The 15,151-nt window shown below is 42.1% G+C and overlaps 1 non-coding gene across 1 annotated transcript; it reads right to left on the bottom strand.

Moving 5' to 3' along the window:
- Window positions 1–10,127: 10,127 nt before the first annotated feature.
- Window positions 10,128–10,201, bottom strand: Trnal-cag (transfer RNA leucine (anticodon CAG)). Its single transcript has one exon. It is a non-coding gene; the product is annotated as a tRNA-Leu (tRNA).
- Window positions 10,202–15,151: the final 4,950 nt, after the last annotated feature.

Below are 15,151 nucleotides of genomic sequence, written 5' to 3'. Positions count from 1 at the left end.
AGACTATTTTAACTGGGATTGCTCTTTTTGCCCGTCCAATCTTGCCTTCAGTGGCCCATACCTCAGGGTTTATATCACATTCTAGTAGAGGTAAACATAATGATCCTTGTGGTCCCAAATTCATTGTAATGGAAGTCTGAAGTTTTGAAAGTAAATCCCTTCCCAATAGAGGGGTAGGGCATTCTGGCACTATCAGGAATGCATGAGAAAACATCATCCCATCCCACTCACAACTCAGTGGGGGAGTAAACTTTCTGGTAATAGGCCGTCCAGACACCCCTTGCACCGTTATAGTATTAGAGGAAAGAGGTCCAGGATAAGAGGTGAGCACTGAAAAACTAGCGCCAGTATCTAAGAGGAAGTTGACCTCTTGGCTCCCTACGGAGAAGCATACCCGGGGCTCATGCGTAGTGATAGGAGTTACGGGAGCCATTAGAATTGGCCCCGGGCCCCGTCAGGCCTGTGTGGAACAGTCTGGCCTCGAGGACCTACGCCCCTGAGGACAGTCACTTTTCCAATGGTTGCCTTGACACTTGGGGCAGGGCTTTGGTGGTGGCCGTTTGGCTTGGGGACATTCCTGTCTGAAATGTCCCTCCTTTCCACAATGGAAACAAATCCCTTTTGTGGCCTGAGGTACATTCCGTTTTCTTTCTTCATCACCCGGGAAGCTAACTCCTCTTAGGGCTAAGACCAGCGCTTCAGTTTTTCTTCTGTCTCTACACTCTCTTTCCTTCTTTTCCTCTACATCTCGATTATAAAAAACGGAAGTTGCAAGTCGGAGGATATCATCTAAGGATTGATCAGGGCCATATGCCAATTTTTGTAATTTCCTCCGAATGTCTGGGGCTGACTGAATGATAAATTTGTCCTTTAAAAGTAAATGGCCCTCTGTGGATTCAGGATCCACGGTGGTGTGTTTTCTCATTGCCTCCCTGAGTTTCTCCATGAAAATAGCCGGGCTTTCTTCGGGACCTTGTGTAATTTCAGAAACCTTAGAATAGTTAATAGGCTTCTGTTTGATTCTCCTAAGGGCCTCAAGGACTAACATCTGGAAGTGTCTGATCTTCCAAGCATCCTGTTCATCATTTGGGTCCCAGTCGGGGTCATTTCTTGGAACTGCCTGTGCTCCCGATGGATAGTTGGGTTTAGATCTAGTTTGGGCTCCTGGGGCATAAGCAAGGTGTAGGTCATCCCCAAATTGTTCAGCTGCTTTAGGGTGGCTTCCTTCTCATTGGAGGTTAAAGTCTGGTTAAGTAACAGGATAATATCTTTCCAGGTGAGGTCAAACACCTGGCATAGGTTTTGAAACACCTCAATATATTTATCTGGATCTTCTGAAAATTTCCCTAGGTCTGTTTTTATCTGTCTTAGGTCTTGGAGGGAGAAGGGGTTGTATACTTTAATTGGTCCAAATTCTCCTCCCGGCATCTCCTGGAGAGGTAGTACATTTGATCTGTCCATTGGGGCAGATGGAGAAGGACCAGGGTATGGAGGACAGGAGGCCTGCTGATGGACTTTAGCAGAAAATTCCTTTCCCTCAGTAGGTGACTCTTTAAGGCTTTCTTCCTTTAGAGTAGTGGTTCTGGCTGAATCTATTTTACATTGTTGGCATAATTTGGGGTTTTCCCTTAGAATAAAGAAGATTTGAACATAAGGTACCTCACACCATTTTCCTTCCCTTTTGCAAAATCTATCAAGCTGTAAAATGGTATTAAAATTCGTACTTCCCTCTGGCGGCCAAGATTCTCCATCAGAGAGCTTGTATTGAGGCCAGGCCTGGTGGCAGAAGAAAATGAGGTGCTTTTTCTTGAGTGTCTGTGGGTCAAATTTGTCCCAGTTTTTCAGTATGCAGGCTAGTGGTGAACCTGGCAATACTGTTGAGAGTGAAGCTCCCATCTAAGTGGAAGAAAAGAAAAATAGACCTCAGGCGCCCGCGCCGGAGAATATGTGCAGGGACGTCTCCCTAAGTTTGAGCTTCAATCCGGTCCAGAAAACCCGTCTCTCACTACCTGGCTTTGCCAAAGTATTTCTGGCCTCCTTTGGCAAAGTGCTGGGGCTCTAGTTTGCCCTGTGCTAGAGACCCTTGGAGGATTCAGACTTAAGGGCATTACTGCTTTCCTCCCTGCCACTATAAATTCCTACAACAAAAGAAGAATTGTACATCTTCTTGCCTATTTTGTAGACTAAAGGGATCTCCAAAGGGTGAGGGGGACACCTATTGATTGTTAGACATATAATATCCTGTTCTCTGAGGGATTCAAGGGAGGGGTTGAATTAAAGTATACATCCTCCTTGCAGCTTAGAACACACTGAGCACCTTTAAGCACAGGAAAACTTTAAACAAACTAACAAAGGCTAAATATGCAAACAAAGATAACCTGAGTACTTTCCTATTGATTTTCCTATGATCCTACTATCTGAATGTTTAATGTCTGATCGGCGAGCGAAGGGAAAACATCCAGGAGGGAATGGATGTGTGCGGTGTGCTGCGCGGCCCATACGGAGGCAAATGTAATTGGCGCTTTCCCTCGGTGCCATTTGTCTACTGATCCACCTTGGATACCCCTTAGGGCGGTCAGGAGGGGGAGTCCAGAGAAGGAACCTTTGGGGTCCACCCGAGAGTAGCCCGGGCCGAGAACCCCGCAGTTGCTCCAACCTTTCCTCCGCCTCCACGCATCCTGGGCAGATCAGGACTAGGGACACTGTGTACTCACGGCAATTGCGCTCCGGGCCTGGACAGAAAAGTAGGAAACGGCTTCAGCAGAGCCCCAACGTGCCTGCAGAGCAGGGGATTGGAAACTTGCCTGAGCCGAGAAACCTCTCACCCGAGTCTTAAGAATGGCGGCTGCACTAGTTGCATTTAAGTAGCCGACGGGTGCCCATTTTGCCCTCCAGAAAGAAAGAGACAGAAAGATGCACCTCGGACAGATTGGGGTGCGTGAAGAGAAAAGCTCACTTACCTCGGCGTAGATCTCGGTGGGACCTCCAAATCTGATACCGCTTTTTACCCGGTGACGAGTCCTGCTTCCTCAGGTGTTGAAGTATAACGCCGGAGAAGCACGCCGAGGCAAATGTAGAGTGGAAAATACAGCTTTATTAAAGAAAAGGAAAAGCAGACTTCTCCCGGGTGGAAGAAGGGGACCCAAAGGCGGAATCCGTGGGATGAGCAAATCTCGTTCTTTTTATGGGTTTCATTCTCCCATTCTTTCCCCTTATCTCTTCCCTTCCTGCCTGCGGGATTAGGCCTGGTTTTGAAATGTAAAAAGCGAAAAGGGATGGGGCAGAGGGAGGGTCAAGGTGTCTCAGACAGGCAAGGGCCCAGGGGGCATTGATTAGCACCTTCTTGCCTGCAGTCTCTGGCAAGGACAGGTGAATTTGGTTATCAATGGGTTCTGCAGGTCCTTGACATTCCATTCTCCCATTGCAGTCTCCAACTTCCAGAGGCAGATGACTTGATGGCCTCTATTTTCTTGATCTGACCCGATTTCCTATTTCTACACTAACTGCCTGTCCCCAATTCTGGCTTCACTTCTGTCATGCCCACCTGGCCCTCCCTGGTCTCTAAGTGATTCTAGAGCCACCACGTAGCTCTAGTTCCTGCTGCCCTTCTCCTTTCCTTTATTCTCCAGGAGACTGATCCATTGCTCATGGCCTGATCTTGAGCCTGAGTTCTTCTCTCATTTTGCACTGATTTATTTTCCATGAAAAAAACGTTTAAAGGCTTTCCCAGGCTGGGGTTGTGGCTCAGTGGTAGAATGCTTGCCTGGCATGTGTGAGGCACTGGTTCAATTCTCAGTACCACGTATCAACAATGAATAAAATAAAGGTCTATCAACCTTTCTTTAAAAAATGGTTTTCCCAAGGCAAGTGCTTCTGGTGATATTTAGACTCTGTGTTGTGAATCAGTATCAGAAAAGCAGACTCTAAATCCCTCCTTCACCAGACAGGACCTGTCTAGCCCGGGGTTTGCCTTTTGACATGTGGCATGAGATCAGATGTGAGTTGTTATTATAGGTGACAGAGAAAATACCAAGAGTGCTCTGTTTATTTTTGCTGAGTTTTTAGAGTATTACTCAGGTGGTATGGTGTCTTCTCACTAAAAAAACCAAACAGAACAGTGAGAAAGTAGAAGACGATTTTATAGCTACACTTTCATTCGATTCTCAACTTGGAGATCTGCTCATTCATTTTTATTTCTGACATCTCTCTGTGTCCTAAATAATCTTCAGTCTATATCCTCCAGCTTTTCCACTCCTTTAGTGTTTGAACACTACCTTAAACTCTGCCTTAAATTCTACCTGGCCTATGAAGTCTTCCATAACTGAGGGAAGCAGTTACTCCTTCACTTACTCCTTCCTCTTAAGCATAAAAGAGAGTTTGTTGGACTAAAGAAGAAAAACGATTATGCTCTTTATATTTTCACTCCTATTATTTTACCTGCCTGGTGGAAAGGAAGAGGTTAGCTTCTAGACGTCACTGTAGACGTGCCTTCTCATATCAAAACCTCTGCCATCTTGTTACAGTCTGTAATGCAAACTCCTTGGGTTTGTTTTCCAAGTCCTACCACATGCACCCCCTCTTGCCAGTCCCTGCTCTTCCTAATGACAACTCAGAATGCCATCTTGGCTGTCACCAAACCGGTTTGCTCTCTCAGGTGAACCTTCCTCTCTCCACCTCCTCCCGGGCTTATGTCATTGCCCTGCTTGCCAAGAATGAACCACCCTCTCTCTCTGCTCAGTCATGCATCAAAATTCTGCTTTTTCTAAGACCCAATGTATTTCACTTTTTCCCTTTAATTCTTCTGCAAACCCCATCAACTTCTCTCCCCTCTGTAGGGGAATTCCACGAATTCCATAGGGCTCTATCTCCTAATTGGCGGTTAACCAAATATTTCACTTTTTGCATTATTGGGTTATGTTGTAATTGTTTTCTTTTTCTTTTGGGTATTTACCTCTTATCTTTCCAAATCATCTCCAGGTTGTGAAGAGGATGTTGCTCTCAGAAGAGCCTGACATGGATTTGTTTACTAGTTGGTATTTCTTTCCAAGACCTGAATGGTGTCCCAGGTCCTATGATGCTCAGCACACAGGACTGGACCTGGAAGAGATGCTCATTAAATAAGGAATTTGAATGATTGGTTGTAGATGGTGAAGTTGACATTCAGGATAATTGTGAAGGTAATAACAGGAATTTTCTTGATGTTCATTCACTCAACAAATGTGTTATTTTAAATTTCTGATGGTGAATCTTGTTGGGAAAAGGCCAGAGCTGCAAAACAGATTCCAGAGCTTATGTCATTCTTTATCCAGGCCTTCAAAAGAAAAGACAGCATCTTTCCAACACACTCACATTCTTGTGTTACAGTTGACAAACACTTTCTGCTTTAGAATAAGCTCGATTATCCTTAGGGGAGGCCCTCCCTTTCCTTTTCTGAGTTTTGGAGTGTTTCTCTGTTCCTAGAACCAAGTTCTTATACAGTACTCAGCCCAGGCACCAGCAGCACCATTATGCTAAAGCCGACCATGACGACCTACTGTGTGACGTGCATACTGACCACAGGGCTCAGCAGGTTGTGTCCACAGATGGGCAGGCACATGGTAACTTCCACCTCCTCAGCAGAGTTATCCAGACCCACACGCCAGGAGACAGCTGCCAGCAGCACACAGAGACTTGGGCTCAGTACTACCTTGTAATGCAGGGGGGTCACAAATGGCCATGTAGTGGTCGTAGGCCATTGCTGCCAGCTATAGGAACTTGGTCTCCCGAGGGCCAGGAGAAGAGAAGCTGGGTCCCACATCGGTGCAGAAGTTGGTTGTCTCCTCCATGAGGAAGGAGCATGGAGGGCCCTGCAGGAGCTACAGCCATGCCCAGGCCGAGAGGTGGCAGAGGAAGAAGGACCTGGGCAGGTGCAGTTAGTTGTGGTCCAGCCCACTCAGGAGGACAAGCCTGTTGCCCAGTAGGGTAAGCAGGTAGGTGGCCACAGACAGGCCAGAATCCTGGGTCTGCCTGTCACTGGAGAGAGCCATTAGCACACTTGCCTACCCAGCTCACCTTGTCTATCCTCCTGGGGCAGGTGCACTGAGCGGCAGGGGTCTGGAAAGGCCTAAGCAGAATCAGAATTCACAGTCTGGGATTGGACGGAGGGCCTTAGGTGGCACTGCAAGTATGTGTCTGTTTTCTCATGGAGAAAATAGAATTGTTCTGATTTTTTTAATACAAAGATTCCTAATGAGCATGTCACTATATATATTTTTATTTATTTATTTATTTATTTCCCGTGGAGTGCTTGAGTAAAAGGTGTTTGAGTTGACTTTGAGCCTTACTCTCTGATCATAGGATGCTGAACTTGTGTTCTGGGAACCCCCTTGAACTTACTGCTCAGCCTGGAAGCACTGGCCCTTCCTGCTTCTCCCATAATCCAGGCTGGATCAATGACAGAGAATTGCTCAGTCAGTTCCCAGTGATTAATCAGGCTTTGTCCCATGTTGATAAGATCAGGGCCTCATCGTGGGATGTTATATCAACTATAATTATGTCCCAACTTTTGGAGATTATGCTGTTTCCTTGGTGAAATGCTGGCATTTGTTTGACTATTAAAGTAAGTGACTAATAAAAATAAATGCACACATTGCTCTTGCAATGTCAACCTCTGGACGCTGGCAGGGCCCACAGATGAAGTCAGCGAGGGAGTGCCTCTGCTGTCCTCTGGGCTCTGTTTTGGGTAAACTCTGCTGTCACTGCAAAGACATGTTTGCCCTCAGAACGTCTCCCCGTTTACTTTGCTTGCCTTTGGCACAGGAGAGGGATGTCATGCTTTTTTTTTCTTAATACAAATTCATTAAGAAATTTTGTGATTTTTTTTAATGGCAAATCCATCTAACACCCGCTTCAATAGTCACATCATGTCTTTTCACAACGTGCTGCAAGAAGGTTGTGCAAATGGCTGTTATGAGAATAAGGAGAGACTCTGACAGGGGTGCAGCTCATGTAGACACACACTAGGGGATGCTTGTGGGGGAGGAAAAAGCTCCAGACCTTGGGGGTTGCCTGCGAAAATGTCACAGGACCCATGGTGGCTACCAGAGCAGGACTTTCAACTGTGGCTGCCGCACAATGGCCACCCTGGAAGCCCGAAAAACTTCTAGAAGCCAAAATCACACTCCAGAGCTGAACCTGAGTCTCAGGTGAGTGAGACCCAAACATTAGCATGTTAGTAGTTTCAGTGTTTCTCAGGCAGTTAAGTGTGAAGCTGAGTTCGAGGCTTTCTGCTTTAGAGGAAACCACCTTCTGGAAAGACTTAAGACATTGTTTTTGAAAGGAATGTGTTTTCAGATCAATCTGGGAGAGGAAAGCTCTTTGGGGCTAAGCTATTCTTCATTTGACCAAGTTGAAACCAAGAGTTTAAATGCTGTGTCTCAAGTCACGAGGCAACTCATGAAAGAATGATTCTGGATATCTTACCTTTCTGTGTGCTGGATTTCTCCATAGCCTTAGTTTTCTTAGGTCTGGTCCAAAAATAATTTTTGGAATATCTTAGACCCAGGTAGAAGTAGTGAGTATCAAAGGAGATGACGCGGGAAAAGTCCTTCACAAACTTGTGAACCTTATCTAGATGAAAAGATTTGTTTCACGATATGAGAGACAGGTTCTAGTCCAAAGAAACAGAAATGAGAACAATATGGAGTTGGAAGACAGGGTCAGAGGTGGGTGGAGGAGGCGGGAGGGTGGAGTAGTTGGATCCTACCTCACGCCTCTCCCAGCTAGTGGGAACCTTTCCCTCTTCCTCCTTTCAGTTCCTCTGTGACGAGAAAGTCACTCTGGAGCTTACTAAGATTGGAAATTGACTCTGAAACAATACCGGTTGCTAAGTCCCTAAGCCCTGCACCTGGGGGTCTGTGGCTTTCCCCAGACCTCTTTCTTTGTCAGCATAATGAAGAACCTAGGTTTGGTCCCCAGATGTGCCTCTTGAGAGTAGTCACCACATTTCTTATCATTGAAAGGAATGGAATTCAAAATAAAAATCCCAGAGAGGAATGAAAGCCGCAAGGAACTTTTAGATCATCCTTTCAACCTTCTTGTTCTCAACATACAGGGAAACTGAGACTTAAAACCAAAGTGATTGGTTCAAGGTCTGGTATCTGAGGACCCTGGACTCAGTTTTGCAGAGTGTCAACCTGAAATAACCGCAGAGGGTGGGGGAGTCTCTCCAATGAAAATAATTGATTTGTGAAACAATGACAGAGGGCTGCGACATGGGGTATGCAGCCTCCATGGGACTCAGGGGCACCCAGCCGAGGCTGCCATCAGAGGAGTTTAAATGGCAAAAAGAAGCAGGTGCAGGTTCTTTGGAGACAGAAGTTCTTTGGTTCCAGGGGCTCCTGGCAGGTGTCAGTGTGTGTGTAGACTGTGGCTAGGAGAGGGTCGGCACAGAGGGGACTGACTGCAGGCTGTGGTTCACTGAGGCCGTGTGCAAGGCTGCAGTTAGGACTGGCTGTTCCTGAACCGGATGCCCACACAGAGAAGTGGCCTCAACTGCAAGGTTGTGGTTTTGGCAGAGTCAAGTTGTGTATCAAGCTAATACGCATGAGCACCCCTTCCTCCCTGACCTCCTGAATCCATTCTGTTCAGTGTGACGTAAGTAACTCCTTTTTGATTGACAACGTTTGCAACAGGGGTGAGGAACTGACTGGAGGAACATCATATGGAGGTCAGCTCCCTCTAAATCTGTTGCCTCATCAAGGTGGTTGGAAGAGGCAAAGAGTTTTCATGAGGGAAAAAGGAATGATCCTCAGAAAATCCTTTGCTTTACTGATGCCCACCTTAAACGTTCCTGGGGTTTCTTCTCCAGGGTCCGTTGGGCTGAGATCTCATTCTGAAAGAAGTGCCAACCCATTTGAGTAGACACATTATTTTAAAATTTAATTTTTGGAAACTAGTAGTAATTTCTTATTTAAAATACTTAAATAATATACAAAAGATTAAGGAAAATTAAAATGTCTCCATTCTTCTTCATTCTTCTCAGAGATAATCAATGTTAATATTGTTGCCAAAAGCTCAGTCCTTGTCCCTAATGCCAATCCAATAATGAGGACGCAGATTTGGGAACAAAGAAAAAGAAGCTTCATTGCTTTGCTAGCAAAGGAGAAGCACAGGGGACTCCTGTCCCAAAGGTTGTGATTCTGCCCATCGGGAGGAACAGGGGGATTTTACAGAGGTGATTCAGAGAAAATGATAGGGAGGCGAGATCAGGGAGGAGAAGGTCAGGGAAAAGAAGACTGAGAAAAAGAAAAAAAAATGTACGTTCGAAGAAACAAGATAGTCAAATCATCAGGAGAACCAGTTACAATATGTTGGTAATACATTGTGCATCACATATATAAAATTATATTTTATGGGATTGTATACATGTTTTTTTCTTTTCTGGTTCATGATTTTATTTCCTATGTAAGAAATCTTTGCTATCCCAGGATCACAAAGGTTTTCTTGTTTTTCCTTTTCTTTAGAAGCTTCTGGTTTTCGTCTCTCTTCCATTTTATGTCAATTCGTAGATGTGCTGAGGTAAGGGGTGAGGTTCCTTTCCCCTCCTAGCCTGTGCTAGTGTTTCAGCACTCCTTGTTGAAAAGACATCCCTCTAATCTTGTATGCTGTGTTTTCATTTTCATTCAATTCAAATGATTTTCCAGTTTCCCTTTTTGTTTCTGCTTTGACCCATAAGCTAATTAGACAAGTGATATTTGATATCTATATTTCTGGGAATTTTCCAGATATCTTTCAAGCATTGATTTCTAATTTAATTCTGTTGTGATCAGAGTCAACAGTACGCATTATTTCAGTCCTTAAAATTTTGTGAGCCTTATTTTCTGACCAACCATATTTTCAGCCCTGCTGAATGCTCCTTGGGAAGAGAGTATGTTTCGCAGATGTTGGATGGAGTGTTCTACAGGTGTGGGTTACATCTTTTTGGTTGATAGCACTATTCATATCTTCCCTATCCTCTGCGGCTTCCCAGATTTTGTCTGCTTGTTCATTTATTGAGAGGCAAGTGCTGAATTACACAACTCTATTGTGTCTTCTCTTTCTTTCCTTTCATTTTTGTGGGTTTTTTTTTTTTTTTTTTTTTTTTTTTTTTGCGGTATTGGGGATTGAACCCAGGGCCTTGTGCTTCTGAGGCAAGCACTCTACCAACTGAGCTATATCCCCAGCCCCATTTTTGTGTTTTTACTTCACATAAAGTTTTCCAATGGAACTTACACATATAGCGGGATCACACTTTCTGTTCCTTTACTGTGCAAATTCTACACTGCTGTTAATTTCATTTAGTGAGATTTTAATTTTAGATATTTTATTTTTCATCCGTAAAGTTCCCTATAGCTTTTTCCATTTCTAGGTCTGCATTTGTAGACTGATTTGTTACAAATTATGGGTCATATTTTTCTGTTTTATAAGGTCTAGTAATTTTTCATTGAATGATAGATATTAGGAATTTAAAGTTATTAAATACTTGATATTGTTCTGTTCTTTTAAAGCATTTTAGAATTTGTCTGGCAGTGAGTTAAGTTGATTGTAAATTAGCTTGACCTTTTTATGTTTATTTTTTGTGGGGGTGGAATTGGGATTTCACATGGATGCTCTACACTGAGGTACATACCAGCCCTTTTCATTTTATTTTCTTTTTAATTTATCTTTTAATTTTTTATAGACTGCATTTTGATTCACAAATCAAAATGGGGTACATCATTTCACAAATGGGGTACATCATTTCATTTCTATGGTTGTACATGATGTAGATTCATACCATTCGTGTAATCATAAATGAACATAGAGTAATGATGTCTGTCTCATTCCACCATTTTTCATACCCCCTCCCTCTCATTTCCTTCTACATATTCTAAAGTTCCCCATTCTTCTCTCCCTCCCCACGCCTCACCCCCATTAAATATCATTCTCCACTTATCAGGGAAAACATTCGGTCTTTGGTTTTTTGGGCTTGGTTTATTTCACTTAGCATGATATTCTCCAATTCCATCCATTTATTTGCAAATGCCATAATTTAATTCTTCTTTATGGCTGAATAATAATCCATTGTGTATATATACCAGAGTTTCTTTATCCATTCATCTGTTGATGGGCACCTAGGTTGGTTCCACAATCTTGCTGTTGTGAACTGAGCTGCTATAAACATTGATGTGGCTGTGTCACTGTAGTATGCTGATTTTAAGTCCTTGGGTATAAACTGAGGAGTGGGATAACTGGGTCAAAAGGTGGGTCCATTCCAAGTTTTTGAGGATTCTCCACACTGCTTTCCAGAGTGGCTGCACCAATTTGCAACTCCACCAGCAATGTACAAGTGTGCCTTTTCCCCCATATCCACACCAACAATTATTATTGTTTGCATTCTTGATAATAGCCATCCTAATTGGAGTAAGATGAAATCTTAGAGTTGCTTTAATTTGCATTTCTCTAATTACTAGAGATGTTGAACACTTTTTCATATATTTATTAATTGCCTGTATGTCTTCTTCTGTCCAGTTCCTTGGCCCATTTATTGATTGGGTTCTTTGTATTTTTGTTGTAAAGTTTTGTAAGTTCTTTAAAAATTTTGGAGATAAGTGTGCTATCTGAAGTGTGTGTGGAAAAGATTTTCTCCCACTCTGTAGGCTATCTCTTCACATTCTTGATTATATCCTTTGCTGGGAAAAAGTTTTTTAGTTTGAGTCCATCCCATTTATTGATTCTTGCTTTGATTTCTTGTGCTTTGGGAGTCTTGTTGAGGAAATCTGATCCTAAGCCAACATGATGAAGATTCGGGCCTACTTTGTCTAGTATTAGGTGTAGGGTCTCTGGTCTAATTCCTATGTCCTTGATCCATTTTGAGTTGAGTTTTGTGCAGAGTTAGAGATAGAGGTTTAATTTCATTTTACTGCATATGGATTTCCAGTTTTGCCAGCACCATTTGTTGAACAGGCTATCTTTTCTCCATTGTATGCTTTTGGCTCCTTTGTATAGTATGAGGTGACTGTATTTATGTGGTTTTGTCTCTGTATCTTCTATTCTGTACCATTGGTCTGCCTGTCTATTTTGGTGCCAATACCATGCTGTTTTTGTTACTATTGCGCTGTAGTATAGTTTAATGTCTGGTATTGTGATACCTCCTGTTTCACTTTTTCTACTCAGGATTGTTTTGGCTATTCAAGATCTCTTATTCTTCCAGATGAAGTTCATGATTGCTTTCTCTATTTCTATGAGGAATGTCATAGGAATTGGAATTGGAATTGCATTGAATCTGTATAGCACCTTTGGTAGAATGGCCATTTTGACAATGTTAATTCTGCCTATCCAAGAACATGGGAGATCTTTCCATCTTTAAAGGTTTTCTTCAATTTCTTTCTTTAATGTTCTGTAGTTTTCATTGTAGAGTTCTTTCACCTCTTTTGTTAGATTGATTCTCAAGAATTTTTTTTTTTTTTGAGGCTACTGGGAATGGAGTGGTTTTCCTAATTTCTCTTTCAGAGGATTCATCAGTTATGAATAAAAATGCATTAGATTTATGCATATTGATTTTATATCCTGCTACTTTGCTGAATTCATATATTAGTTCTAGAAGTTTTCTGGTAGAGTTTTTTGGATCTTCTAAATATAGGATCATGTCATCAGCAAATATTGAAAGCTTTAGTTCTTCTTTTCCTATTTGTATCCCTTTAATTTCTTTGGTCTGTCTAATTGCTCTGCTAGTGTTTCAAGGACGATGTTGAATAGAAGTGGTAAAAGAGGGCATCCCTGTCTTGTTCCAGTTTTTAGAGGGAATGCTTTCAGTTTTTCTCCATTAAGAATGATGTTGGCTGTGGGCTTAGCATAGACAGTCTTTACAATGTTGAGGTATGTTCCTACTATTCCTATTTTTTCTACTTTTTTAAGCATGAAGGGGAGTTGTATTTTATAGAACGCTTTCTTGGCATCTATTGAACCCTTTTCATTTTATTTTGTGAGAGGGTCTGACTAAGTTGCACAGGCTGGCCTTGAACTTGTGACTCTCCTACCTCGGCTTGTGTGTGAGTGCCTGTGTTTTCACTAATTTAGGGCAGATCTAGGGTAGTCTTTATTCATTATTTGTGGGCTAAAATCTTTGAGGACTGCTTTCACTCCTCTTGTAAGCCTTGGCTTTTCTGCATTCGTATCCAGTATGTTTCTTGATTCTAGTTGAAGAGTGCTAAAATGAATCCTGGCTCCAAGCGAGGTCTGCGGTGTTTGCTTTGTAGCTCTGCAGTATCTCTGCAGTAATTTTTCTTTCTTAGAAGTTGTTCTTTCCCAGCTGGGTGCAGTTTCACACTCCTGCAGATTGGTGTTTAGCCAAATACTCAAAGACCATTTCTAGAACTTTTTCTCTGTGTAGCTTATTCCTTTGGAGATCTGCTCTTTCCTTATCATTCTCAAACTCCAATCTCCAGAGAGACTTCCAGACTCTGAATTCCCTCTCCATATGCCACAGTCCAGATATTGCCTCCTGGCAGGGAATTTGGGTGATTAAGACAATCATCTCATTTTCCCTTCTCGTTGTAGGACTGTTATGTGCTGCCTGTTTTCCAACACTTGAAAACAAGAGTTTTAGATTGTTCTTTAGTTAATGGTTGTTGGAGGTGGGTATTCTGGATCCTCTTATTCCTTCATGTCTGGAAGTAGGTGGCCTATATACTTTTTATTTTTTATTTATCACTCTGTATTCTTAGAGAGTTCTTCCACCTTGGCTTTCCCCTCCTGCCGCTTCCCTCTACCTAACTTAATTCAAGTTGAGATGCAAGTATTTATGGATGTTAAATTCATAGATAAACCTTTCTTTAGAATTACTACATTTTGCTTTATTATATAGTCATAATATTGTTTCAAAAACTAGAACAAACAGCTGCAATATTTATAGTTGTTTAAAGTTCAAGGTAAATAGAACTCAGACTGACTGGCTGCTGTAGTGACAATCCCTAGGAGTCCTCACTAATTCATTCATCTTTTGTCATTATTTATTTATGGCTCCATCTGGGTTGAACCCTAAGAATAATTTATAATATTTTATAAAGGGCAGCTGTTCAGACTCATCATGTTATAGGCATTTTATCAAAAATTTGTTTCATACCCAGCTTAATAAATTGCAAGTCTGAGGTTTTTTTATTTAATTTATTCTTAGTTGGCTAATAATAATTGGGCATACTTATGGTGTTAAGGTGATTTTTGCATCTATGTTCAAATTTTGGATATGGTAAAGATAATTACCATGTCTATGACTTCACCAGGTTTTTCTTTGCGAGTGTGTGTGTGTGTGTGTGTGTGTGTGTGTGTGTAGTGAGGATGTTTAAAGTCAATTCTTCAAACAACTTTGAAATATATGAGACATTAGTATTAACTTTGGTCATCATGCAATGCAATGGATCACTAAAAATATTCCTCCTGTCTAGTGGAAATGTTTAACCTTAAATCAACATCTCCCTTTTCCCTATCCTTCTTCCTTGTCCCCCAGCCTTTGGTAACCACCTTCCTACTCTCTGTTTCTATGCAATTCATATTTTAGATTCCACACATAGGTGAGAGCACACAGCGTTTATCTTTCCGCGTGTGGTTTATCTCACTTGAGCTAATGTCTTCCACTTCTATTCACGCTGTCATAAACGGCAGAATCTCCTTCTTTTTAAAGGTTGTATTTTGTTCCACTGTGTATATGTAACATTTATTCATTCATCCATTGATGGACTTTTAGATTGCTTTCCATGTCTCGGTTATTGTGAATCATGCTTCCTTGAACATAGGAATGCAGGAATCCCTTCACCATACCAGTTTCAATTGTTTTTGGTATATATATTCAGAAGCGAGATTCCTGAACCCTAACGTAGTTCTATTTTTTGTTTTTTGAGGAACCTCCATATTGTTTGCCAAAATGACCATACAAATTTCCATTCCCGCCAATAGTGTACGAAAGTGCTCTTTTCTCCACACATCCTCAGCGGTCATTTATCTTTTTATTTTTTTCCAGTGCTGAGGATTGAACCCATGGTCTTATGCATGCTAGACAGCACTCTACCACTGAGCTCCATCCCAGGTCTCATTTATCTTTCGCATAATAGCCATTCTAACAGGTATGAGGTGGAATCTCATTGTGGTCATTTGATTA

This window comes from Sciurus carolinensis, chromosome 8 (genome assembly GCF_902686445.1).
Source record: "Sciurus carolinensis chromosome 8, mSciCar1.2, whole genome shotgun sequence".
Classification (NCBI taxonomy): domain Eukaryota; kingdom Metazoa; phylum Chordata; class Mammalia; order Rodentia; family Sciuridae; genus Sciurus; species Sciurus carolinensis.
The sequence above is the reverse complement of the archived record's forward strand: the minus strand, read 5'-3'. Positions and strand labels throughout refer to the sequence as shown.